Raw genomic sequence first — 27,874 nt, forward strand, 5'->3', positions numbered from 1 at the left:
AGGTCGGACAAGACAGCGCGCAAGTTTTCACCTGGAGTGAAAGGGAGGCCGTTTAGTTCCAAGTTTGACAGCGTACTGTACTGCTCTGAATTGTTCAGCTCGGCGCGACGCTGACTTATTGCTTTCGATTGCAGAGATAGCGTAGCCGTCAGCTCAGCCACTTGCTGTTCGAGATTTTTGGATAATTGCGCGGATGCCGTAACCCCTGCTGTCAATTTTTGAACAGAGTTGTCAAGCACAGTGACATAATCTTTTAGGGCCAAAACCTCAACAATTTTTGGCTTCAGCGCAAGGAGCTCGTCTACCTTATCACGTAGTGGCAGAAGACTGCCTATGGTATCCTTAATGGCCTGAAGCTGTTCACGGAGAGCCCCAAGTTCATGAGCTACGGGAAGGTCAGCGGAAGGTGTGGCCGAACCAGTGTAGATGCCCACAGTCGTGTTGCTGCCGTCAGCTGAAAGCGATCAGCAGTTCTTGCATTTCCAAGCCTCCATCTTAGCCGGCCCCATGGCTTGGAAGGTAGTCTAGGCTATACCTGAACATGACTTATCCAAATGGAAATACTTCCTGCACTCAGCACAGGTCATACATCTACCATCACTTGGGAGTTTTTTTGTGCAGGAAGCGCAGTCATTCATGATGGTGACAGAATGCAACGGGCCAAGAATAAACGAACACACAAACAAGACCTCTCAGAGCTCAGCTATCTAGTAGCGACCATAAAGACCGCCAAGTCTACGAGAAACGTGGTTATCGAACACAAGTCATCAGCAATATTTCGCACTCAAAACGCAGATTGCAGCGGTCAGCGGCAGAGCACTTTCAACTCAATATCGTTATGGGGAACTAAACCTTACCTGGCAAGACAAAAACGGGTTGAGCGCTTGACACAGATTTCGGCGCCGACTGCAAAGCATGCCGTCTTGACGCTTGCTTTAAAAGCTTGGTCCCGGTAGAACCAGGCACCCCGGTGTGGTGAAAGCCGGGCGGAACCACCCCACGAAATACGTGATGCGGTGCTCCGACGAAGAAACCATAAAACCAGGCGCTGATATCGGTTGGGAATACGATGCGGCTTGCTGCTTCTTATCGTTCGGCTGTTGTGTCACCTGCCAAGACAAAAACAGGTTGAGTGCTTGGCACAGATTTCACCGCCGACTATAATCAATCAATCAATCAATCAATCAATCAATCAATCAATCAATCAATCAATCAATCAATCAATCAATCAATCAATCAATCAATCAATCAATCAATCAACCTTTATTTTCGGTCCCCAGGAACAACCCTAAGGTCTTTGTACTGGTACACCATATACAAACATTCATACAACAAACTAAAATCAAGACAACACAACACAGAAAACCATATATAAGAAAGAAACAATGAAGTAAAAATAGTTAGAGATCCCAGAAAGCAAAACAGCAAAAAAAAGGAAGCCTAGTGTTTGAAGCCATGACACCCGGCCAGCAAAACGTTGAAAGCACGTGAAAAATTGAAAATAGACAAGCTAATACTCAATGAACATGACGGAGATAGATTATACACATAAAACAAAGGTTTTGTAACAAAATGTTAGGAAGTTTCAAAATGGAAAAACGAAGTTCAGCGTTACAAGCACTGACACCTAAACCGACAGAAATTCAAGCAACACAAAATCAGGAAAAGTGAAAAACAAACAAGCAAGATGATGATTTGCATAAAATAAATAAGGAACATAAAAACGGCACATAAATGACATAAAGGCACTTAAGCTACAACCGTTTTCAATTCATTAGAGAACAAAGACAAAGAGCTCTGGAATATATCAGGACGATCGGAATATTCATTATATGCTCATTGTATTCTGCAGATGGACGAGCGTCGTCTACTTAAAGCATCTGTTCTGAAAGTTCGAAATCTTCGGAAAAGTTTGTTCGGCAAGTTGACATTGATAAGTGCAACCAAGTCATCACACAAAATATCACCATGAAAAAGTTTGTAACGCAAGATAATATCAGCTCTCATTTGTCGACACCGAAGGGAAGGAAGACTTTTCAGAAAAGGCACACTGCCATTAGCGTCTTCTTGCACATGACGAAAAAGGTGCCTAAAGATAGAAAGGAACTTATTTTGAACCCTTTCGATGCGGTCAGTATTGGACTTGCAAGTTCCACTCCAAACAACAGAACCGTATAAGAGAAGAGGTAAGCAGAGAGCCGAATACAACTTTAAGAAAGGAAGAGGACTTATAAACTCTCTAGAATACCTGCAAACAGCACCCAGACATCGAAGAGACCGTCCGGTAATTTGTGTAACGTAGAAAGAGAAAGTCAGAGAAGAATCAAATAGTACTCCCAAGTGTAGTTTTTCCGGCGCAGTCTATTCCTGGCAAATGTACAGGATCCCTCGAAGTCTGCAAATCGTTCACAAAAGCTATCGTGTGGTAATCTGCCTGCCATCAGAGAAGACCATGCAAATTTCGCAATGAGGCCATCTAGCCTTCTTTTATCTACAAACGTGACGCGTATTTCTGACGCAGTTCCAATCTTATTTGAATGTCGCGAAACAGGACACTGTGTCTTTAAAGCTACACGGCAGACTACAAAATAATGATCAGACAATTTCTGGGTAACAACACATGTATTACAAGAATGATTAGACGCTCTAAACGCAATGTGATCTAAACATGACGTCACGACACAGCCCTTCAAAATTTCTTATCTTGTGGGGGCAAAAATCGTTTATGCGAAACCACACGACGCCAAAATAGATAAGTAATCTGATACGATGACCTCTGTTGGACATAGGATGTTAATATTCAAATCTCCTGCAAGGAAGACTTGATCAACGGATGACCAACGCTTCAATACATCGCCCAGTTCCAACAAAAATCTAGCAGCACTGTTACATGGAGGTCGGTACAGAGCTAAAAACAAGAAATCATGATTTTCAGAATAAATTTTAATGGAAAGGCTCTCAGCATGAATGAAAGTGACGTCGACTGGGGAAGTATCAAATTTGAAACTTGCAAACACAGCAATGCCACACCCTCTACGGTTCGATCGTGTTGTGCTACGTGAATTGTACCCCTTTAAGGAAAATGATTGGAAAAAAGTCTTCTGTCGCACTGATTTCTGTGACCACAAAAGCATCTACAAAATCCCTCAAACATTCGGCTATTACTTTTAATTCTTCACCGTGCTTACGTATGTTCCAAATGTTTATGTTTACAAGAGTAAAATCGCCAACTGACGTGCATCCGAAGGTTGTCTTGAAGGAAAGAGAGTCTGATAGCTCACTGAAACTAGCAGCCATGCTTATGTAATCTTATTGATATCGGATTCTCAGGAGACGCGAATGCGAGGGGCCTCGTCATCTTTTTTTTGCGTAGATTTTTCCGCCTGTCGCCCAGCAGAATTTGTACCCTTTTTGTTTTGTCGCCTCGCGCGCACGCCAGTACAAATCACGATTCATCATGGTTAGATTTTTATTGAAGAAAAGGTTAAAATCGGGGTCGGCTTCACTCAGATGTCGCAGTTTCTTTCGCGCCTCACACCACACTTCTTTAGTAGTCACGGTCGCGAAACGAACAGGAACAGTCGGGTTTGCTTTTTTGCTAGGCAGCCGGTGAACTGCTTCAATATCTGAAATCGGAAAGTTTATCTCAAGCTTCCTGGCAAGCTCAGACGATGCTGCCTTCAGGTTCTCATTCTCGTCTTTCGGCAGCCCTTCAATCTCGAGATTACATTTTCTGCTGTATTGTTCATGGTCGTTTTGGGCTTCCCGAAGAGAGTGAAATTCCTCAGCTTGAGATTGTATGGTAGCATTCAACGCGGCTATCCCCTCATCGTGTGCCGCTGCAAGCTCGGCAACCGTATTCGCCTGTTCCACCACCGAGTCATACTGGTTTGACAAAAACGAAACTGATTTTTCCAGATCCTTGACAGTCTCCAATAACTTCGTAAATTCTGCCCTAAGAAGCAAAAAAGAATCAACTTTTTTGTGAAGAACCGGCAACTATTCTAAGCTAGTTTGATATCTCGGATTTCCCGTAGCAACAACTGTTCTAAATCAGTGTTTTTCCCTGCGGAAGTACCCTCGGGCTGGGACGGGCCGCGTTTTTTTTCCAGATCGGCAGGTTTTACGAATCCAGGTTTCTTTCTTTGGTTGGCTCATTGCAGAAAAAGTACTGCTGCTAACACCGGAACATGCCTGACCTAAATGGTAGCCGAGTTTACACTCCGAGCAGTCCAAGTACCGCCCATCATCAGGTAGTGCCTCATGGCATGCAATGCATTCAATGCAATGTTCAGAATCTGACATATTGATGACATGTGTAATGCGTAAGCATGCAACAAATTAGGCACACAAGAGCGTCCCAGAAACTTGATGGAGCGAGACATTTCACCGAACGAGACGTGGGGGGGTACTCTCACCGAACGAAGGCGACGAATAGCCGCAGTAGAGCCGCTCGAGCCGCTGGCGCGAGTTCTTGTACAGCTGTGCCGCCTCGCAGAAAACAGCCACAATTGACTGCAACGAGGAGCAGGGGGCGGGGCAGGCACTGTACGTTAAGCTGCGGTCAGCAGCAAAAGCACTCGCACGCACTCGGGCTGAGCAGGCATAGCGACGGTCCGGGAAATCTTGCCGAAACGAGACGGCAGGAGCGCTGACCGGACGAAACGGGGAGTAGCCGCAGTAGAGCCGCTCGAGCTGCTGGCGCGCGTTCTTGTACAGCTGTGCCGCCTCGCAGAAAACAGCCGCAAGTGACCGCTACGACGACAGAGGTCGGCAAACTCACTCATGAGTCCACTCACTCAGACTCATTTGGACTCAAACTCACGCGTGAGTTTGAGTTTGAGTGAGCGCGAGGCTAGTGTGGCATGGTGAGTTTGAGCTTGAGTGAGTTTGAGCCGAGTGATCACGACTGAGTTTGAGTCCGATTGAGTTTGAGTCCATTTTGAGTTCTGAGTACATTTTGAGTTTGAGTCCATTTTGAGTTCTGAGTACATTTTGAGTTTGAGTCCATTTTGAGTTCTGAGTACATTTTGAGTCCATTTTGAGTTCTGAGTACATTTTGAGTTTGAGTTCATTTTGAGTTCTGAGTACAATTTGAGTTTGAGCTCATTTTGAGTTCTGAGTAAATTTTGAGTTTGAGTCCATTTTGAGTTTGAGTCCATTTTGAGTTCTGAGTACATTTTGAGTTTGAGCACATTTTGAGTTTGATTACATATTGAGTTTAGAGTACATTTTGAGTTCTGAGTAAATAGGAGTTTTAAGTCCATTTGGAGTTTCAGTACATATGAGTAGCCTAGCAGGCAGCTATGGTTGGCTGTTAAGTTTCATGTGTCACTGTGGGCTCGGAATTCAAGTTACCTGCGGGTATGGCACCAATCGCGATCTGCATGATCGGTTGGGAGGGAGGTGGTGTCTGATTTTTTTTAGTTTCTTGTTGAATTTTTATGGCCATAAGCACTTGCTGTATACCTAATTTTCGCGGCTGGGCGCGTGAGTAATAATTGACTGGTGAGGTCATAAAAAAGGGTTGTCTTAACTTTTCCTCCTGACGGATCCACTAAGAGCGTGGGAAAGGGTGGTGGGAAAGCACACGGCGGCGCTGGCGTGCTGGTTGTTCGCCTGCTACTGTTAACGGCTTGATATACTAGGGGTCAGAAAGGAATAGGTGAGAGCCGGGGGGAAACGGGGGCGGGTGCTGTCCTTTCTACTGTTTCAAATGAATTAGCTGAATTGACTGGGCAGCGCCCCTTAAGACAGAATAATGACCACATGATATTTGGGTGAAAAGTGAAACTGATGAGGCTAAGGCGTGTAAGGTACCAAATGAAAGGTCCGAATTAACGGAATCACGCGGGGTAAATAAAAAAAATGCTTCCTGATTGTAGTCAGCAGGCAGTCATATTGAGTCATAGATTGGGTTAAAATTCAAAATGACGCTGCGAGGGCATGTGGGGAATCAAATTCAAGGTCTCGATGTGGGGAATCATTCCGGACGAACATGAGATATGGATATATCATGACGTAGTCATGGTAAATCAAAGATTCGGTTAAAATTCAGGTTCATGACGCTAGGGCGTATCAAATTAAAGGTCTCGATGAGGGTAATCACGTACTTCCTGATTATCAATCAATCAATCAATCAGTCAATCAATCAATCATTTATTTGCGTGCCCAGGAACAGCACTTCTGAGTTTTTACAGTAACCTAGACATTGTGGAGGGGGCAAGCTGCACTGTTGTTGCCATAAGTGGAACGGAATTGTCGCGCAAAGGCATTGGCAACGTCCGATAGGCTCTCTCTTTGTTCATCGATGAGGTTAATGTTCCCAGGTGAATTTTTACATGTTTGAGAACGGACGTGGCCCCAGAAAGCTTTTGCATTGCGTGTTGCATCAGCCTCAACCGCGGCAATGTAATTCGACCTATCGCGCCTAACCAGACATTTACAAAGAGATCTGAGTTGACGAAACTCATTATGCCACCTTTCCTGCCCCGTTTTCTTTGCTTGCTTGTGCGCTCGACTTTTCCTCCCCAAAGCTCGTTTAAGTTCAGCAGAAAACCAACGCGGAAAATTGCCTTTCTTTTCAAATTTTCGGGGAACAAAGCTCCTCAAGCCATCGTGAACAACTTCAGTAAAAAAATCGGTCAGTTCATCAACGTCGTTGAGGTTAGCTATTGGTGACCAATCAGTGTTACTAAGAAAGTGAAATAAACCAATGTAGTCACCACAAGCAAAGTCGTAACTACTGCTTCCTGGTGTGCAAAGAGGGGGACTGTAATGGCGGAGAGATACGTTATGCAATGAAATATGTAATCACGGATGAAACTTGTCCGGTTTTACAAGGTTAGTATGACTGCGCGAGACGTCGACAGCTTCCAAGCTAGTCAGACACAAATCTAAGACGTTCCCACATGAATTCCTAATGAGGTTGCACTGCTGCAAGGAAGTAAAGGAAATAAAATCAAATACAAAGTCACACTTCGGAGATATTGGGTGAGACGCCCGACTGACCCGCTGAGTCTCCCAAGAAATCCCCGGTGCATTAAAGTCCCCAGTGACAAGGAAATGGTCATCACTGTGAGATATTACTGTAGTTTCGATTGTGTTAAGGATATTTCTGAACTCACTGGCATGTGTCTCGGGGGAAATGTAGTATGTACACAATAAGAGCCGTTCACCCCGATCACAAAACACCTCTAACCAAATACACTCACTCTCTAATTCAAGGTCAAGGCGGCGTTTACACTTGATGGAGTCATGTAGGGCAATAAGCACACCACCGCCCCTTGTTTATCGTGCAACGGGTCACGGTCATGCCGGAAAACTTGGTAATGCGGAGGGAACAAGGTATTGGAACTTATGTCCGGGCACAACCAAGTTTCTGTTAGAATAATTATAGGCCAGCAAGAAGAAACGACATTTGAGAAGAAGTCAGCTAACTTTGTGCGAAGTCCACGGACGTTCTGATAAAAGCAATCAAAGCTACTATTACCTGCCATCATCATCAAGTCGTTGCTGCTCTCCATGAATCATTTTTTCGTGCAATTCACCACGGAAGGGCTTGAAAAGACAGTGCCGAGGCCACAGCGCAGGGTCTTTGAGCCGCTCAAAACACGCGTCGTCAACAGCGACGTAGAAAGAGGCGTAAGAGTCATGCCTCGTCTTTAAACGTTTGCACACAATCGGGGCGGCCCCCACACCGGACAGGTGCTCGAAAACTTGAGCTGAAGTTGTAGACGGAACCAGTTTTGTTACAAACACAGCTTTTGGGGGCTTGCGACGGCTGACAGCCACAAGACCAGATCCCTCAGATACACCAACAGCCAGGGGACGCGGTACGGAGTTCTTGGGAGTGCGTTGCTGCAGGGGTAGGTGCAGGGGCGGATGGTCCAGGCGATGGGATTTCGAAGAAACCACCTTCGAGCTGGGATCGGCCGAGAGAGGCGATGCGGCAGGCGAAGCGCTCTGCGACAGCGGAGTGGGGGGTATTGTTTCCGCGGACGACGCGGTTGGAAGCGGCGGGAACTCGGCTAGCCGAGAGGGGGAAGGAGGGTCTCCCCTCAACCGAGTCAAATCTGTGCGCAGTGCACGCACCTCCTGCCGCAGGGTCTTCACGACATCGGCGTGAGCTTCAGCCTTTGTCGCGTTGTCCCGGCGCAGCCGCTCATTGTCCTCTCCCAACCTGGTAACCTGATCGGAGAGGAAGGAAATTCCTTCCAGGGCGTCCACTAGACATTGTCAAAATGGGTCATAAATTAGGTTAAAATTCACAATGATGCCACTGGGTGTCCGGGGTATCAAATTGAAGGTTCCGAAAAGGAAAATCACGTGGGACAAAAATGTGGTAGGGCTATATCATGAGATAGTCATGGTTAGTCATTGATTGGTTTAACGTTCAAATTGATTCCGCTAGGATGTGATGGGTATCAAATCAATGGTCTTGATGAGCCAAATCACGTGGGAGAAATACAAAAATGCTTCCTGGTTATAACCATTAGATTGTCATGGCGAGTCTTATATTGGGGTAAAATTTGAAGTGACCCCGCTAGGGAGTGTACGGTATCAAATTTACGGTCTTGAAGAGGGGAATCACGTGGTACAAATAAAAAAAAGGCTTCGTAGTTCGAATCATGAGATGGTCATTAAGAGTCATAGATGGGGTTAAATTCAAGGTGAGGCCGCTGAAGCATGTGGGGCGTCAAATTGAAGGTTCCAGTTAGGGGAATCATGTGGGACACCTAAATAATGCGTCCTGGTTACAGTCATGAGTCATGGTTAGTTTGACTGGTATGAATTCCATATGGCCCTGCTAGTGTGTGTGGGGTATCAAATTAAAGGTCTCGTCGAGGGGGTCACGTGGGACAAATATGAAAATGCTTTCTGGTTATAATTTTGAGGATATCGCAAAAGGTATACAGCAAAAGGTACTCACTCTCACTCACACTCACACTCACACTCACAATCTCACACTCACACTCACACTCACACTTTCACACTCACACTCACACTCTCACTCTCACTCACACTCTCACTCTCACTCTCACTCACACTCTCACTCACACTCACACTCTCACTCTCACTCTCACTCTCACTCACACTCTCACTCTCACACTCTCACTCTCACTCACACTCACACTCTGACTCTCACTCACACTCTCACTCACACTCTCACTCTCACTCTCACTCACACTCACACTCACTCTCACTCACTCACTCTCACTCACACTCTCACTCTCACTCAGTCACACTCACACTCTCACTCACACTCACACTCTCCCTCTCACACTCTCAATCTCACACTCTCAAACTCTCAATCTCACACTCTCAAACTCTCACTCTCACTCTCTGACTGTCTCAATCTCTGTGAGGCCATGTGAGTTCTGAATTCATTTTGAGATCTCAGCCCATTTTGAGTTCTGAGTTCATTTTGAGTTTTGAGTACATTTTGAGTTTTGAGTCCATTTTGAGTTTGAGTACATTTTGAGTTTTGAGTACATTTTGAGTTTTGAGTACATTTTGAGTTTGAGTACATTTTGAGGTTTGAGCACATTTTGAGTATTGAGTTCACTTTGAGTTTGAGTACATTTTGAGTTTTGAGTTCATTTTGAGTTTGAGTACATTTTGAGTTTTGAGTCCTTTTTGAGTTTGAGTTCACTATGAGTTTGAGTACATTTTGAGTTTTGAGTCCATTTTGAGTTTTGAGTTTATTTTGAGTTTGAGTACATGTTGAGTTTTCAGTCCATTTTGAGTTTGAGTACAGTTTGAGTTTGAGTACTTTTTGAGTTTTGAGTACATTTTGAGTTTTGAGTCCAAATTGAGTTTGAGTACATTTTGAGTTTGAGTACATTTTGAGTTTTGATTACATTTTGAGTTTGAGTACATTTTGAGTTCTGAGTACATTTTGAGTTTTGAGTCCGAGTGAGTTCTGAGTTTTGAGCTCGATGTGAGTTTGAGTTTGAGTGAGCGCAGATGTGATGCTCAGCATTGAGTCTGAGTTTGAGTGAGTGGTGATTCGAAAAAAAAAATTGTGAGTGAGTTTGAGTGAGCCGCGTCAACTTTGCCAAGGTATGTACGACGAGCAGGGGGCGGGGAAGGCACTGTTCGTTAAGTTGCGGTCAGCAGCAAAAGCACTCGCACGCACTGGGTCTGACTCTGAGCAGGCATAGGGACGGTCCGGGAAATCTTGCCGAAACGAGACGGAAGGAGCGCTGACTGGACGAAACGGGGAGTAGCCGCAGTAGCGATAATAATAATAATGATGATGATAATAATAATAATAATAATAATATAATCAATCAATCAATCAATCAACCTTTATTTTCGGTGCCCAGGAACAACCCTAGGGTCTTGGTACTGGTACACCATATACAAAACATACAAAAAACAAACTAAAATCAAGACAACACAACACAGAAAACCGTATGCATGAAAGAAACAATAAAGTAAAGATAGAGACAGTAATCTGAGAAAGCAAAACAGCAAAAAAGGAAAAGAAACAGGAGACCTAGCGTTGCAAGCCATGACACTCGGACAGCGAAATGTTCAAGGCACGTGAAAAACAGGAAATACTCACTGAAGATGACAGAGATACGTTATACGCATAAAACGAAGGTTTTATAAGAAAATGTTCGAAAGTTTCAACTTTGAAAGAAGCTCAGCATTACAAGCACTGGCACTCAAACCTACAGAAATTCAAGCACCGCAAAACCAGGAAATGTGAAAAACAAACAAGAATATGATTTGCCTAAAATAAATACGGCACATAAATTTTCAATGACATAAAGGCACTTAAGCTACAACAGTTTTCAAGTCGTTTGAGAACAAAAAAAAAGAGCTCTATAACATATCAAGACGATCAGAATATTCATTATATGCACATTGTATTCTGCAGATGGACGAGCGTCTTCTACTTAAAGCATCTATTCTAAAAGTTCGAAATGTTCGGAAAAGTTTGTTCGGCAAGTTGACATTGATAAGTGTAACCAAGTCGTCACACAAAATATCCCCATGGAGAAGTTTATAAAGAAAGATAATATCAGCTCGCATACGTCGACACCGAAGGAAATGAAGACTTTTCAGAAAATGCACACTGCCCTTAGCGTCTTCTTCCACATGACGGAAGCGGTGCTTAAAGATAAAGAGGAACTTATTTTGAACTCTTTCGATACGGCCACTATTGGACTTGCAAGTTCCATTCCAAACAACATAGCTGTATTCAAGAAGAGGTAAGCAGAGAGCCGAATACAACTTGAAGAAAGGAAGAGGACCTTTAAACTCTCTAGAATATCTGCAAACAGCACCCAGACATCGAAGAGAGCGACGGGTAATTTGTGTAACGTGGGAAGAGAAAGTCAGAGAATAATCAAATAGTACTCCCAAGTCTCGAATTTCAGTCACCCTCGGCAATGCAGTGCTTGCAATTTTAACAGCAGCTGTTGAGTTTTTCTACTGTAGGAGACAATGTTCGTTTTTGAGGGGTTCAAAATTAGGTCATTTTTGGTGCACCAACGATGGAATGACGCAATATCAGCCTGAAGATAATTACAGCCATGAATATTACGCACTTCTCTAAAGATTTTCATATCAGCATACAACAAAAAAGAAGAATTTTGAATTACAGAAGCAACGTCGTTAATGAAAATGGAGAAAAGAAGGGAACCCAGAACAGAGCCCTGGGGTACACCACTGGTTGCTTTGTACCTAAATGAAGTTTGACCGTTAACACTTACATAGCAATATCGCTGCTGGAGATAGCAACGTATAAGACCCACCAAAGAAGCGTGCACATCTAGCAGAATGAGCTTGGCAAGCAATAACGAGTGTTTGACTACATCAAAAGCCTTGCTCATGTCACAGTAGACCACATCAAGCTGGCTTCTACAAACGATTGCTGGGACGGCCTGCTCCATGAAGCACGCGAGGTTTGTGGAAGTTGAACGACCACGCATAAAGCCATGTTGATTAGGAATGAGGACGTGTTTAAGTGAGAAAGACAACACCATATGAAGAGATAACTCGAATATTTTAGAGGCCGAACAAATGATTGAGACTGGCCTATAGTTTATGGCGTCAGTTTTTGGGCCTGACTTGAATACAGGGAATATGCGAGAGATTTTCCATGAGCGAGGGAACGTGCCAGACCGGAGAAAGTTATTAAACATTGAAGTGAACACAGGAACGAATATGTTTGCATACGTTTTTAGAATGGCAGCATGAATACCATCTGGTCCACAAGAAAGCGAGGGCTTTAGCTGCTTGATACTGGTCCGCACGATGTTCTCATCCAGTTCGAAACAACCAGAGTTACCGCCCTGGTGACAAGGGGCGCTACTGTTATCACTGCCACCGCTAATTCCAAAAAAAGAAGAAAACTGACGAGCAAAGCAGTGGGCCACCTCCGCAACCTCATTGCCGTTGGAGTCTAGTAAACAAATAGATTCTTTAGTTTTACTAGATCTTGAATGAATGTACTTCCAGAAGGCTCCCGGTTGGTGGGTTGCTTTAGCTTCTACTGACGCCAGGTACGAAGCATGTCACGCTTGTGCAATATTTTGCATAAGGCACGTAGGCGCCGAAATTCCTGAGCGAACTGGTTCGCACCAGAGCGCTTCATCTTTCTGTGCGCACGTTCTTTGAGTTTAAGGGCATCCCGCAATTCAGAAGAAAACCAGTGTGGGAATTTGAACTTCTTTGGTAAATATTGCGGGATGTATTTCTTCATACCCAAAAGTACAATCTCAGTAAAACGGTCAACTTGTTCATTGACATCAGTTTCGTCAATGACTGTCGACCAAGGGGCAGCAGAAAAGTAATCATACAGCCCAACGTAATCTCCCCGGGCGAAAGCGTAGCTAGGTTGCGTGTTGCAGGAACTTACGGAATGGTGGAGCATTGTGGGAAGGGAACAGGAAATAGAAAGAGGAGGATGAAATCTGTCAGGTCTAACTAAAGGACAAGCAGAGTGTGACACACTAACATCATCAAAATTCGAAAAACACAGGTCCAAAATGTTTCCACTGCAGTTTTCTATGTGATTATGCTGTGCCATGGAAGTAAAAGACGAAAAATCTAGTAATCTATTACCCTTCTGTTCAATGTGGTGGTTATGGTGGGAACAGGACAGATGGCTCCACTGAACGCCAGGAGCGTTAAAGTCTCCAAGAAGGAGGACATTGCGGTTGCAAGGAGTAATAAGCTCCTGTTCAATGGAGGAGACGAACTGATTGAATGCGTCATGAGCTACATCAGGGGGAATGTAAAAAACCGCAACAAGAAGTTTTTCAGTTTTAGAGATAAGAATTTCAACCCATACAGACTCATCTGCATTCTGAATATCACTACAAAGCACACTCGGGAGAGATTTGTCGACGGCAAGAAGGACCCCAACCCCTTTTTGTGTGCTTCCCGTCAAGGCACGATCACTACGATATACATGGTAATTTTGAGGGAAATAATCACTAGACAGGATATCAGCGCACAACCAAGTTTCGGAGATAGCTATTAACGGAAAACAAGAATCCAGAACATTACCAAGGAAGTCAGTTGCCTTGATACGAAGACCGCGCACATTCTCATAAAACACATCCAAAGTACTAGTCATCATTGCTTTTCTTAGGTGATGCGCTCAGAGCTGTGAAGCATGCCTTCGCGAAACATGCCTCGAAACTCCTTAAAGAGGCAGTCTTTCGGCCAAACAGCGGGGTCATTCAAGCGCTCGAAAAAGTCTTCACTTACGGATATATAAAAGGATGCGTACGTGTCAAACTTAGTCTTCAATCGTCGGCAGCTCAAGGACGAGACACCTAAGGTTGACAGATGGGCATTAAGGCTTGCAGAGGTGGTGGATGGGGAAAGCTTTGAGACGAACATAGCTTTAGCGCGCTTCGGCTGCGGAACGACGACGAGTCCACATGTGTCCGATGCACCTACACATGCCCGGCTTCGGCGCTTCTTCTCAATAGTAGGAAGGCTGCGGTGAAGCACAGACACAGATTGCACTGGGGAAAGTGGGGACGGAGTGGGAGGCAGTGTCGGAAAAGCCGAAGACACCGACTGCAGCGAAGCCGACGTAGCCGACGGCGACTCTTCTCTGTAGACAACTTGCGTGAAAGAAGACTTTTCCGAGCTGCGACGTACTTCATCCTGCAAGGCAGGGGGGCGACGAAGCACTTCGGCACGCAAGAAGCACACCTCCGCACGCAGGGAACTAACCACCTTTGCATAATGGTCGCCGTATCCCTCCCTTTTTTTGCGGAGACGGTCGAAAGAGTGCGCGTTTTCCCGGCGCATGAGGTCGTTGTCCTCCCGCAGCCGGGCCACTTGAGCCCCGTGTACATGAACGCGACGGGGGCGGGGTGAGTTGAGTGGCGGGTTCAGCTTACCTCGACGCGTCCGAGTTTATATGAACCCCGTCCAAAGAATCGAGGTGAGGGGAGCGGCGGGGTTCACGGAAAAGGGGCTACCGTATTTTCATTATTCTAACGCGCACCCTCTTTTGCTAAAAGGTAGCTAAATATTTGTGTGCGCGTTACAATCGGGCTCGAAACCGAAATAGGCTTTAAAGCGGCCAGCAGCATTGCCATGCGCAACGGACACGAGGTACCCGCAAAATCCAACTCAATCCAATAAAAACAAGGTTGAGTCTCCTGCCACGCGCGTGGCACGAGCTGCGCCCCCCTGGCAACAGCTGCTGCCACGCAGAAGTGACGTCAAGCTAAATAAATCACGTGACTTCCTTGACGTCACAAAACAAACGTCATATATACGTCATTTGATTATGCCACTTTTTTTTTGTGTTAACGACGGCGGCAGTCGGGTGTTCACGTCTTGTGTCCCGATGTTCTCCGCCCGTGGTTCGAATGGCAGGCCTGACGCATCGTTACGTCCTTATCTCCCTGTACAGCGGCTGCCTCGCTGCGCTTTTTTCTTGTTGGGAGGTGTGCTTGTAATTATTTAGATTGGGTATTTTTTGTGAACTTGCTGTTGCACGTCTTGGTAAGCCTAACGCATTGTTTTCTGCACGCTGCTTCGCCCCGCTTTTTACATGCTCCTAGAACTGTACTGTTGTCGTTTAATATTTTAACAAAACGAGGAACTCAAAGTCGTTTAACAAAACGAGGAACTCAAAGATGTACTTAAGAAAATGGGCGACGCTATTGCTGAACCCATCTCAAGCGATGACATCGATGTATGTCACCGAGTCCCGACGAAGGTAGAGAACAAGACGAACATAATTGTCCAGTTTCAGCGCCGAGAGAAGCGCGACAAAGTGTTGGAAATGTCTCGGAAAAAAAGGCTGACAAACGCTATGCTGGGTTTGCCCACTGGGTCGCCCGTGTACGTGAACGAGCATTTGTGCCCAGAAATGAAAATTTTGGGAATGGCAATAGCACGCAAACGCGAACACAACTGGAAATTTGTGTGGACCAAAAACGGGATCGTTCTGGCTCGTCGTACTGAAACCTCACCCACTGTTCAAATACTTTGTGACAGTGACGTCAACAAAATAAATTCAAGCACTACAACTTAAACGGACGACGAGACCTAGGATCATGCTGCTCTTCCGTGGGTAAATGGCGCTGGCGGATCCGATTATCCCCGAAAATATCGCAAGTGTCCTCAAAACAAGCCAGGCGGCGAAGTCGCAGAAACTACTGCATATAAACGCACGATCCCTTCAGCCAAAAAAAGATTTAGTCACTTTATTTCTCCAGTCATGCAAGGTGAATTTCGATATGATAATGTTTACGGAAACATGGTACACTGATGACTCGGAATACTTTGTTTTGCCCCGCTATAATCACTTTGTTCTAAACCGTAAAAAAAGCCGAGGAGGTGGCGTATCGATTTTGACAGTGTTTGAAAATTGCGAAGTTGTGAAAGAATTCAGTGCTATAACAGACGATTACGAAGTTCTCTGCATTAAAAAAGATAAGGCTCTGTTCGCTGTGGTGTATCGCCCGCCTAATGGCAGCCTTCCCACTTTCTTGAACTTTTTCGATAGTTTTCTGTCCTACGCAAATGATTTGGGCTGCGCTCTTACCATTGGCGGTGATTTTAACATTGACACTATAAAAGATTCGACAGCGGCTACACACTGGCTGTCAGTCCTAAAATGCAACAATTTTTGGAGTGCCATCACGTCGCCAACCCGGGTTACCTTATCAACTGCATCCCTGCTCGACACATTTGTTACAAATTCGTGCGCTGACAGCGCAGTGTCAGGTGTCTTATGCTCCGACGTCAGCGACCATATGCCAATATTCATTTTCATGCAACGAGCTCCTGGCTCCCGCGTTATCGGCAAACAAAAATACACGTGCCGGGTCATATCACCTGAAAAACTAGATAAGTTTAGAGAAGCCATTCACCAGACGAACTGGGATGAAGTTTATGCCACTGAAGATGCTGACGAGTGCTACAATAAATTTATCACCAGAGTTAAAACGCTGTTTATTAAATCATTTCCCCTCAGAAAAGCGCTCACGTGCAAAAAATGCACGTAAGCCTTGGGTCACGAAGCAGTTCCTAAGAAAAATTAAGCGGAAAAATAAGTTGTATCAATCATTCATGCGGTGTCGCGACTTAGACAAGTGGAATGAATACAAGCAATTCAGGAATAAATTAAACAAAGAAATGGAAAAAGCAAAGAATGAATACTATCATCGCATATTTGATACGGACTGCCTTCGCAGAAGTGAAAATGTCTGGAAAAGGCTAAATGAAATCTTGAATCCTAAAACTGCTAGTCAAATAGAAGAAATCAATATAGATGGAAAGGTTATAAAAGGAAAAGAACTTGCCAACATGTTTAATGACTTTTTTCTAGAAACAGGAAACAGAGTAGATGATGACCAAATCATGCCAGATATTTCGCCTCTAACAGAAACTTTATTCCTGACGCCTACATGTCCCTCCGAAGTTAGCAACATTTTCTTGAACCTAAAAAATAGCCGCAGTAGGGATGTAGACGACTTGGAAATCAAACCAATTAAATATGTTATGGATCTGTTGACCCCTGTATTAACCCACATTTTTAATTTGGCACTGTCGACTGGTACATTCCCAAAGGGCATGCAGGTCGCACGGGTAACAATCGTACATAAAGGAGGCGACAAATACCAAATGGGAAACTATCGACCAATTTCTATTCTTCCGGTGTTTTCTAAAGGTCTAGAAAAAATAATTAACGCCCGTATAGACAACTTCACCCGGAAACATGACCTCCTAACTGAATGCCAACACGGCTTTAGAAAGAAGCGCTCAACTGAAAGTGCTTTATCCGTGCAAAAAGAAGCCATCCTCGAAAACTTTGAGAGAAAGGAGCTGACGCTAGGCCTCTATCTCGATTTCAGTAAGGCGTTTGACAGAGTAAACCATACATTACTGCTGGTAAAACTGGAAAGATATGGCTTCCGGGGACTGGCCTTGAATCTTCTATGTTCTTATTTAAAGCAACGTGTTCAATTCGTTGAAATCAATAACGTTAGATCTACAATAAAACCAGTTAAAAATGGGGTGCCACAAGGCAGTATCTTGGGACCAATTCTATTTCTATTCTATGTCAATGACATTACGAAACTCGAAAAAAAGTGCAAGTTTATTATATACGCGGACGACTGCACTGTATTTGTGCCTGGTAAAGATTTAACAAGTATTGTGCCCCTGGCTTGCTCAGTTTGCTGCAAACTTAAAGAATGGTCACACTCGAACCACCTTGTCCTTAATGAAACAAAAACTAAATGTGTTGTTTTTCGAGCACCAGGAATCCTTCCCACCTTGCCAGAAACTATTACACTAGGCCCTTACAAAATCAATGTAGCAAAGCATGTGAACACTCTCGGCGTTGTGTTTTCAGAGCACATGACCTGGAATGAGCACATTAATCATTTGAGCTCGAAGCTGCAAAAGATTGTCGGTACCCTTAGAAGACATCGTTACGTGTTGCCCCAAGCTATAAAAAGGCTACTTTACCAGTCATTGTTTAACTCGCAACTAAATTATTGCTCGTTAATTTGGGGAACCACCACTGCCCAGAATCTGCAAAAACTAACACTATTACAGAAGAAAGCAGTTCGGGCCGTTGAAAATGTTCCCTACCTGGAACACACCAGAGAGTTGTTCATTAAAAATAAAATTATAAAAGCTCCTTTCATATACGCATATAAGGTAATCCAAAGCTACAAAAGGGCAGTACAAGGAAATTTGGACTCTTTCTTATGTTTAGCAAACTTACGTGCGAGTGAATCTGTATATTCTTACAGATACCAACCACCATGGCAAATACCGTTTTCCCGCACCAACTACGGTCAGCAACGACTGTGTCATACATTACCTTACATACTAAATAATTTTCACTGTCATCACAGGGAAGTCATGACCTTAAGCAAAGCTCATATACAGGAACTTTTTGTAGCAGACATGCATTAATTACGGCAATGATTAAAAAAAAAAAAGGCTAAGATACGCGCAAATATATGTCTGTGGCTTTGAAATAACATGAGTATGCCGGAAATGTGTCTCAATTTTTATGCTTCATTTCTGTTGTTGTCATTGAGTGTTTGCAATTATGTTTTAATTTTGAGGACCCGTCATCAAAACGCATGCGTTTGTGATTGTGTATTTTATTGTAATTATTTTACTTCCTTTGAGCGTCGACCTGTCACGACCGTGTGGGAGACCGGAGCTTTGTCAAGCCGTAAACAAGCGGCTTTTTCTCCGGTCACACCCCCTTTTTCACTGGATGCTGTACTGGTGAAAATAAAAACATGATTGATTGATTGATTGATTGATTGATTGTAAGCTTCACGTTGTTTTGCGGTTCGCGTGCTATTGGCTTTACGCGCCTGAATTTGTTGTCTACTTGTGCCTCGCTTCTTCCATGCCAAGCCTTGTGTTCTGATTCTGGAGTGGTGGCTCAATATCCGTATTTTCCATCGCGTCGCGCCGTGCGAGCGACGTAGTGTCAGCGTGTGCACGAATCGAGTGTCGTCAGGTAGCGCACGGCATCACCGAACGCAATCCGATCTCGCATGTAGCTTCTACAATTTTTCCCCCGGGGCAGTAGTACTGTCGCCGAGAAATGTATCCTGACTATTCCACAGAAACGATCTGTGCACGTGGCGCTGCAGAATCCGTGAAGGGAGCGCAGTTTCACTGCCGTGGGTGGAGCCGAACTGCCCGTCCAAAGATATATCTATTCAAGATACCACTGAAACCATTCGCTGACTGGCTGGCTTCTTGTGCAAGGAGGCTCAAGCTCCAACTGTGCAAGCATGGGAGAAGTGCAGCCGGTAAGATCGCCGTTTGAGCCAAGTTTGGAACTTCTGCTAATAGTCCTTTAAAAGTCTGGTGTGCACAAGGTTAACAAGTGACAATTCAGTTATTGTTCTATGCTCAGATTTGTTGCTTAGTACCATTGTGCTTTCAACTTAGGAAGTCTTACTGAAATGTTAGGCAAGGCTTAAAATTACTGCTTGGCTTTTATTTTCCTTTCCTTCGCTCCAGTACCTTTCGCCTCCTCTAACCTGGTTAGGCAACAGAACTTCCTCCTGCATCTGCTTTGAGTATGTATTTTGATAAGCTCGTTCCTTCTTTACTCTTGTGTTTGGCTTGGTTGGAATTGAACATAACCAGCCACAATACTTTCATTCACTCTCAGCAGGAAGGGCTAATGATGATGAGAGCTTATCTCGGAGGCTTGCAGTCTATGCACAAATTCCAAGTGGCCCATCCCAAGCACTCTGCGGAGTTCAGCTTGACACTAATGCTTGTATTCGCAACTGGTGAAGCGTGCTTAAGCGTCTACTGTCCAAGCCTTTGGGGTAGTGAACAGGAAGTTTTCAATTGTGAGGGGACGTTTCACATTCTATTGCTTTTTAACTACGCACTGTGTAAACTGTTTTGGAAAATAGCTCAAGTGAATTTACTTAGTGGTAAGGGGCATTATAAAATGTCCCACATTTCGTTCACAATGATGTAATTCTCGTCAGAAGCCAGCTGCTAGAAAACACATTCACGTGTTGTGTGCCCATTAGCTGTTTCTTTTTCTTCCACAAAAAAGGCACTTAAACAATCTTTTAAACCAACAGGCTTAAAAATAGTTCATCAAGTACTACTTCGGGGTAATGGTTGGTGTCGAGCATGACATTGCCCACTACCAAGAGTACTTCTTAATACCTTGTGCAAGAACTGGAGCCAAGGCCACGTGCGTGGATGTGAATGCCTGTCGGTGGTTGTAAAAGTTGCAGTACAGCTGGAAGGTGTATGGATCATGGGTGGCTTTAACAATAAAATGACTCATGAACGTACTTTTGCTCTGGTATCAATGAGCAGCATGTGAGCATTGATAAGTGCTTCACTGTTGACATTTTTGTTACACAAAAGCAGGCCATGTTAAGGCCCCCTGGCAAATATTCATGAAAAACACTGGACCAAAACGCTGCCAACACATGGAAATCATGTAGATCACGGCACCTTTCCTAGTACTTCAGTACCGTTTATCAGTGCTGAGTTTTTCCCCCCAACTAGTAAACTATCCCAGCGTTGCACCTTAAGCCAGAAATCAAACACTTGCTTGTCAATGACAAGTGATCTGCCGAACTTCCGTGTCTATGCAAAAAGTGAGTAGCTCTACTTTCTGTCCACTGTTTGTGCTGTGAAGCTCCATTTCTAAACAAAATGTCAGGGTTCTTCTGGAAGATACACAGCATTAAAACCTCAACAAAAAAGGAATAAGCAAGCAATACTCTCTTGCACTACACTAGAGTCCTGCGGGAAAGCCAAACCAGCAAGTGATCTTTTTCTACAAAGTGCTGCAGACGAGCCAAGAAAAAGATTCCTTTTTGCGGACACCAAAGCTACGCTGGAAAGCCAAACTGTGTGGTGTCTGGTACTGCAGAATAGCTGCAAGACAAGCATGTTCACGCAAAGATTTATGAACCAGGCTGGCGGGGTAACAAAATCATTGAATGAGGTTAGAACAAAATGTGTTATGAAAAATGATATAATACTGTTTGCTATAAATAGCAATTAAAGGTATAAAATGGTTTTGACACTAGTGAAGTGGCCTGTTGGAAATCGTTGGCAAAACCTAAACAGCAACATTTCATACAGCTGCAAATGTGAAATAGCAAAGCGTGGTTGGGGCCTGAATTCAGCAGGCATGCTCCAGCTGAGAATGTATAATTGCAGAGCAAAATAATTATAAGGACCTAGGGTAAAGGTGAGCTTAGTGGAGTTACTACCAAGGTATTAGGTAGAGAGAATAGTTACAAAAATAAAGAAGCAACATGGGAAGCTTTATTTTCCCTGATTTATCAGCACTGAGCTTCATGTTCCGCATGTCCCATTGAAGAATGTCACACCTGCATGCACTCGGCACATCACATTTTACGGTATAACACAGTTTACTTCGAACATAGGTAAATAAGAGAATATTGCATAAGCAGTTCATTTATACGTGAAATAGAAACAGCAGGGTTTTTAAAACGAAGCCCGTAAGTATGCTGAATGAAAGGGACCACTGGTGAGTTTATGTTGTTACTAATAACAAATTTCAACGACCTTGTCTAAAACAAACCCCTTCTATGGAGGTACTGTGTGTAATCATAAGATTTGTTTTTATAAAAGGTTGTAAATGCATGTCAAAAGGTATTTTAACGCCCTAGTCGTGACCTGTGAGTCATCGGCGCTTTTTTCTGGTGTTTAGATGATCAAGGGCTGTTGTACGGGATCCACCTTCTCTTCTCACTTTGGTCACCATCTTTCTTAGTCACTGCATTCATGTGCTTGGTCAGGGAGCTAGTAAGCGAGGACGACAGTCGGCACCAACTATCAGCCGAGTTCCTTCAGGCTGGGGCAATTGCTGGAGAGGCTAAACAATGTTTTTAAAATCCCTAACTGAGAGCTTTCACTTTTTGTTTTGTTAAAGAACATTTAGGCAACCCTTCAAGAACTGTCCGAAATAACAAAAATGACTATTGTGCCTATTAAATAGTTAATCTACGCACAGTGAACGATGGCATAAAATCTATCAATACGAACCTACTCTTTGAACCTGCTTAACATTTAGCAGAGACTCACTCCATTCATTAGCTGTTTTATGGCACTGTGGGTGGGCTACTGGTTTCCACCTATGGAGCGTGTGGACCACGCTAGTTTCCAGTCCTGTCAAATGTTTTTGGAGACTAGCACTACCCTGCAGTGTATGAGCCATGGATTCCTTGGGTTGGCCATGTGAAATTCTAGTGAATCGTTACAAGCCACCAAAGAAAGTGAGCATTTGTTTATCGACCACTGTTTTGTGGCCACGAAAAGTTTCGTTCATTAATTAAAAAGACTAACAGATGACATCAACTTTATTGCAAACTTCAAACAAATAACTGGTATTACAGAAAATGTGTAAAGCAGCTGGAGCTCCATAGCCACTTTCCAGCTATTTCTCCATGCCATCAGAGAATCTTGTTTGTGCGACTAACAGATACCGACCTATTCCACTGCAAAGAAACATAACTGGGCGATTGTAGTGGGGCCTCTAGTTCCGTTTGATCATATCACTTGAGTGTTTACGTACAGTTAAGATACTGATGACTGTGTTTATAGTGCATGCACATAAACATCAATGTAGTTTGAAATGGGTATCTTTTCACCATTTCTTTTTGTTAAATTCGCCCCATGACAGCCTTGACGTTTGCCTATCAATTACATTTGCAGCATGCTCGCTGCTTATACCTGTTTACACAAACAATCCGTAGATGCTTTCACGTTCCAGGCACATCTTAAGATTCTCTTTGACGTTGCTTATTGAGCCTGTGCAGAACCCATAGGTTTTCATATGCTTTAGTGCATGTAGGTGTATTAGACATGATGGCCGGCCAAGCGTACACCCTTCCTATTACCGTCTCTACAGCCTCTTCTCTGACCCTATCGTCTGGGTGTGTGTCCTGAATTAACTTCCTTTGCATGAGGGACTCAGTCAAGTCTGGCCAACATAGTGTACACCACGGTACAGTGAGACGTGAAAGTTATACCAGTGCAGTGGCTATGAGATGAAGCGTCTAGCTAGTCTACCTTTTGAAGGTCGCAGGTCCTAAACTGTCGTAGAATCATGTATTCTACTACGAAATGTTTGGTTTCTACTAGGAAATCTTTTTAAGCATTGAATATCACGCAATAATGATCCTTGTGGCGTATGCTCACAAGACTTTTCTGCTCATAAAACGTATCGTGGGTGCAAAACAAATTTTAAGCTACAATTTCGCCCACTAGAAAATAACAACTTCCCGATTTTCGGAAGTTTTCCTTGCTAATATTTCAAAAGAGGAGATCTACTGTAGTGGTACGTACGTGGTACAGATGTGGGGACACCAAAGACATGTGTGGGGACAACAAAGGCGCAATTGTCTGTAATTGTAATGCGCACATGTGCCTAGTAAAAAACGGTTGCCGCCACTACCCTTCGTCCTCGGCACTGTACATTCTGATTATCTTTTGGCGCTGCTAAGTTGTCTTCATTTCGAGAACACACACCGCGAATTCAGGTCGCCCATTTAAGCATTCTGGACTTGCCGTGGTGCAAACTGTTGATAGCAGATGCCGCCGCGCCGACATGCGTCGGAAGGTTCACAGAATTACGCTCGGACGGTGTCTTTTCTTGTGTGGAACGTAGCTTGTTCGAACGGGGCCAGTCGGCTGTGCGATGTCGTCTGACGTACGCTGAAACTGTACGCAGGTACCATCGGCGTACACCAAGCATAACCAAGCGGTCACAGGTCAACATTACTCGAGAGGGGCTATTTTGCTGCGGTCTGGAAAGGCTGGCTGGGGCCCCACGCAATACATAATCACAAGCACCTTTCTCACGTTTTCAGATAGTGCTTCTAACAATATGAACTCCGGTTTATCTACGTTGTCGGCCCGAGAAAATCGGAGCTTCGTCACGCTTTCGGATACGCGACTCCATGTACGCGATACGGCAGCTGGCAGCAGCAGCAGCATCGCTGGCATCGCCGGCTGCTCCCGCAAGAACAAAAATTGTTTGTTAAAAAAAAGTTTTAGCAGTCCAATGATGCGTTATTTTGTACTGCAAATAAAAAAATGTGTATTTTCGGACTACACTACACAAAATAATGACAATTATTAATGTTATGACGTCATTATGACGTCACGCGTGGCAGCAGCCGTTGCCAGGGGGGCGTGGCTGGTGCCACGCGCGTGACAGAAGACGCTGCCTAAAAACAATCCGTCAACACCACATGACTGAATTTCGGCGCACTGATTCCTCAATGGCATGCCGCATACCCTGGTCAGCTGTTGCACATTTTTTTGCGCGTCTGCTTAGCCCCTAACGCTTAGAATTATGAAGATCAAGGCACTTGAAATCGCAAGCAGCTTCAGTGTTCCCCGCTATAACTTTATTTCCAGCAGTAGCTGGATAAGCAACCTTGCGAAGAACAATTCATTTTTGGCTTGCAGAGCTGCATAAAATCTCCCTCTTCCAGGTACGTGGTGTTATGTCTTTTCCATCTGCGCAGTACCGTCAGTGTCACATTTTTTTTTTCGAATTTTCCTGCGTGAAGTTACCCGCGCGTTACGACTGGGGGGCGCGTTAGAACTGCGCAAACATGGTACTCTGCTCCCCGCGGCCCGCCGACTCAGCCCGATGAGCGAGCTAACCCACCCCCTGCCTCCGAGTTGACTGGACTCGCCGCGACGGCTCTCTGACCCACCCCGTCCGCTTATACATGGGGGTGTCGAGTCCAAAAACCCTGTTTATTTCGACTCAACGCGCCCTCGTCGGGTCAATGTAAACGGGACTATTGACTCGACGAGGGCGCGTTGAGTCGAAATAAACAGTTTCTTGGACTCGACCCCCCCATGTATAAGCGGACGGGGTGGGTCAGAGAGCCGTCGCGGCTAGTCCAGTCAACTCGGAGGCAGGGGGTGGGTTAGCTCGCTCGTCGGGCTGAGTCGGCGGGCCGCGGGGAGCAGAATACCGTATTTGCGCGGTTCTAACGCGCCCCCAATCGTAACGCGCGGGTAACTTCGCGCAGGAAAATTCGAAAAAAAAAAATGTGACACTCACGGTACTGCGCAGATGGAAAAGACATGACACCACGTACCTGGAAGAGGGAGATTTCATTTGGCGTATGCAGCTCTGGAAGCCAAAAATTAATTGTGCTTCACAAAGTTGCTTATCCAGCTGCTGCTGGAAATAAAGTTAAAGCGGGGAACACTGAAGCTGCTTGCGATTTCAAGTGCCTTGATCTTCATAATTCTAAGCGTTAGGGGCTAAGCAGAAGCACAAAAACATGTGCAACAGCTGACCAGGGTATGCGGCATGCCATCGAGGAATCAGTGCGCCGAAATTGACCGATTGTTTTTATTGGATTGAGTTGGATTTTGCGGGTACTTCGTGTTCGTTGCGCATGGCAATGCTGCTGGCCGCTTTAAAGCCCATTTCGGTTTTGAGCCCGATTGTAACGCGCACACAAATATTAAGCTACCTTTTAGCAGAAGAGGGTGCGCGTTAGAATCATGAAAATACGGTAGCCCCTTTTCCGTGAACCCCGCCGCTCCCCTCACCTCGATTCTTTGGACGGGGTTCATATAAACTCGGACGCGTCGAGGTAAGCTGAACCCGCCACTCAACTCACCCCGCCCCCGTCGCGTCCATGTACAGGGGGCTACAGACGAACAATTGACTTGAGGAGCAGGAGTTGACCCCACCGTCGCCGTTGACAGTCAAACCGGTCTAACGCCGCGACTGCCCCGAGAAGAATGCGGGAAGACAGCCTTGTAGGGAGGACTTGATTCACGTATGCCACGTGGTGGCCGCTTTGAGAACTAGAGGCGCTTGGGCACGGCCTCCGCGATCGCGGAGGCCGTGGCTTGGGCCACGGCCGGACTGCAGGAGCGGCGAACGCGCACTTTCATGAAAATGCGCGCCCGCCGCTCCTTCAGCCCGGCCGTGGCTTGGGCAGGAATCCTGGACTCGCGGCGGCGAGTTTTTAGCACACAAGGCGACAAAATTCGCCGCGTAGCTGCATTTTTCGTTGCAAATGTCGACAAAAGACGATAGTATTTGTCGACATTTTCCAAGTAAATGCCTCCCTTCGCTTTCCCGCTCACCTCTCATGTTGTCCCTCTTGCGTCTCGCTCCTCCCAAGGTAAACACGCCAAAGGTTTGCTCAAATCAGTTTAAATTTACCGCGTTCCACTGCTCCAGGCCGAGTGCCTCGATGCGAGCGCTGCCGCACGGCGGAGACGCGCATGAATCGAGGCGCCCTACTTCAACGTTTATAGAACCGCATTGCCCTAGTACACGTGCGTTCCAAGCAGAACGTGGAACCTATTTCGTGGAACCTTTCGTAGCTGTTGGCGCTTGTTTACTTAAAATTCCGCCAGAAGCTATAGTGGCGCGGGCGACAGCAGGCAACAGTGTTAGGTGTTTTTTTTTTTTGCGGTAGATGCAGTAATTCATTTCGCGAAAATCAAACATCCATGAATTTTGTTTATAAAGAAACAAGTAAATATGCCTTCTGTATTAATTTTCTGTCTTATATTTGCGTAATGTCTTGTTCTTGTTCAACAATGTTGACAAGTATGAACATATAAACCGGATTTAGACGTTTAAATTTGGCCATGAGTATAGAAGACTTCCGCAGACTTTGTTTCACTTTGGCAGGGTGGCTGAATAGAGTCATGGATACACAGACAGACTGAGATAACAAAGTTTGTGGGTTTAAGTAGCCAAAGAAAGACTATCGGCCCTAAAAAAAGTCGTCGCATTTCTCCTCACTTCGCTGCAAATGTCTTCGAAAGATCTGCCGCCCTGTAACGTAAATGCCTCCATTCTGCCCCGCCGCCCCCCCCCCCCCCCCCCACCATCACATCTCACGCTCTTTCCCCTCCCCCCGGTTCGGTTTCCTCCCAAAAATCGGGAAGATGTTTCTCTAAAATCAATCCAATTTTCGCGCGCTCCACTATTGCGCGTCATGTAATGAAACCATTCGGTACTGTACAACCTTTACCGCCGCCACGAGGTCCAACGTCGTCGCGTACTTTCTTTGAAGTTTTTGTTGCGTAAGGTACACTGGCCGAGGTTGAGCAGCTTCGCATAGGCCTTGAAGGGCCGTGCTGCGCAAGCACGAGGAGCATTGGATTGGGGTGGATTAGATTGAATTGGATTGGATTGTATTGGAAATCCAATCCAATCTGGGTACGGGTGTGTAGGGAATTGGGTCTGCACATTCGCCGGTCTGCGCATTCGAGAGGAGTGACATCATACCCGCGGCAGACGCACTGGCGCCGGCGCGTGCCCAGCTGTGCGCCTCCGTTGCGCAGTAGCCAAGTCTGACGCTGCGCCGGAGCCGCTGGATGGCCGTTTCGCGTGGCTCCAGGTTTGCCGTGGTGCGCATGCGCGAGGAGCAGTGACTGGACTGGACTGGATGGGATTGGATTAGCAATCGTTTTAGCAGCAGTAAGCATGATAATCAGCTAATCCTAGACAACCAGGAAACCTAAGAATAACCAGCTGAACCTTAGCTCACGCTACGTATATCCTGGCATAGCTGAGCTAAGCCACCGCTATTTTTTTATTTGCTATCGCGAAAATCAATGAGTCACGTATTCTTAATTAAAAGAACACTGCAAATGTCATTTATGCATTAACGTTTTGTCTCAAATGCTTGCTGGGCAGTGTTGGCAATTATGAAGTGTTTTGCCTGACGTAAACCTGTCGTTCCAGTATTCGTTTCACTTTTGGCCGGGCGGCTGAATTGAGGGACAAGCAGACACATTTTCAGGTTTAAGTAGCCCAAGACAGAGTGTCGTGTTTAAGAAGCGGTGTGTTAAGAACCGGGATCAAGGAAAG

The sequence above is a fragment of the Haemaphysalis longicornis genome, unplaced genomic scaffold (assembly GCF_048455015.1).
Source record: "Haemaphysalis longicornis isolate Haplotype H1 unplaced genomic scaffold, Haemaphysalis longicornis Haplotype H1 scaffold_14, whole genome shotgun sequence".
Classification (NCBI taxonomy): Eukaryota; Metazoa; Arthropoda; class Arachnida; order Ixodida; family Ixodidae; genus Haemaphysalis; species Haemaphysalis longicornis.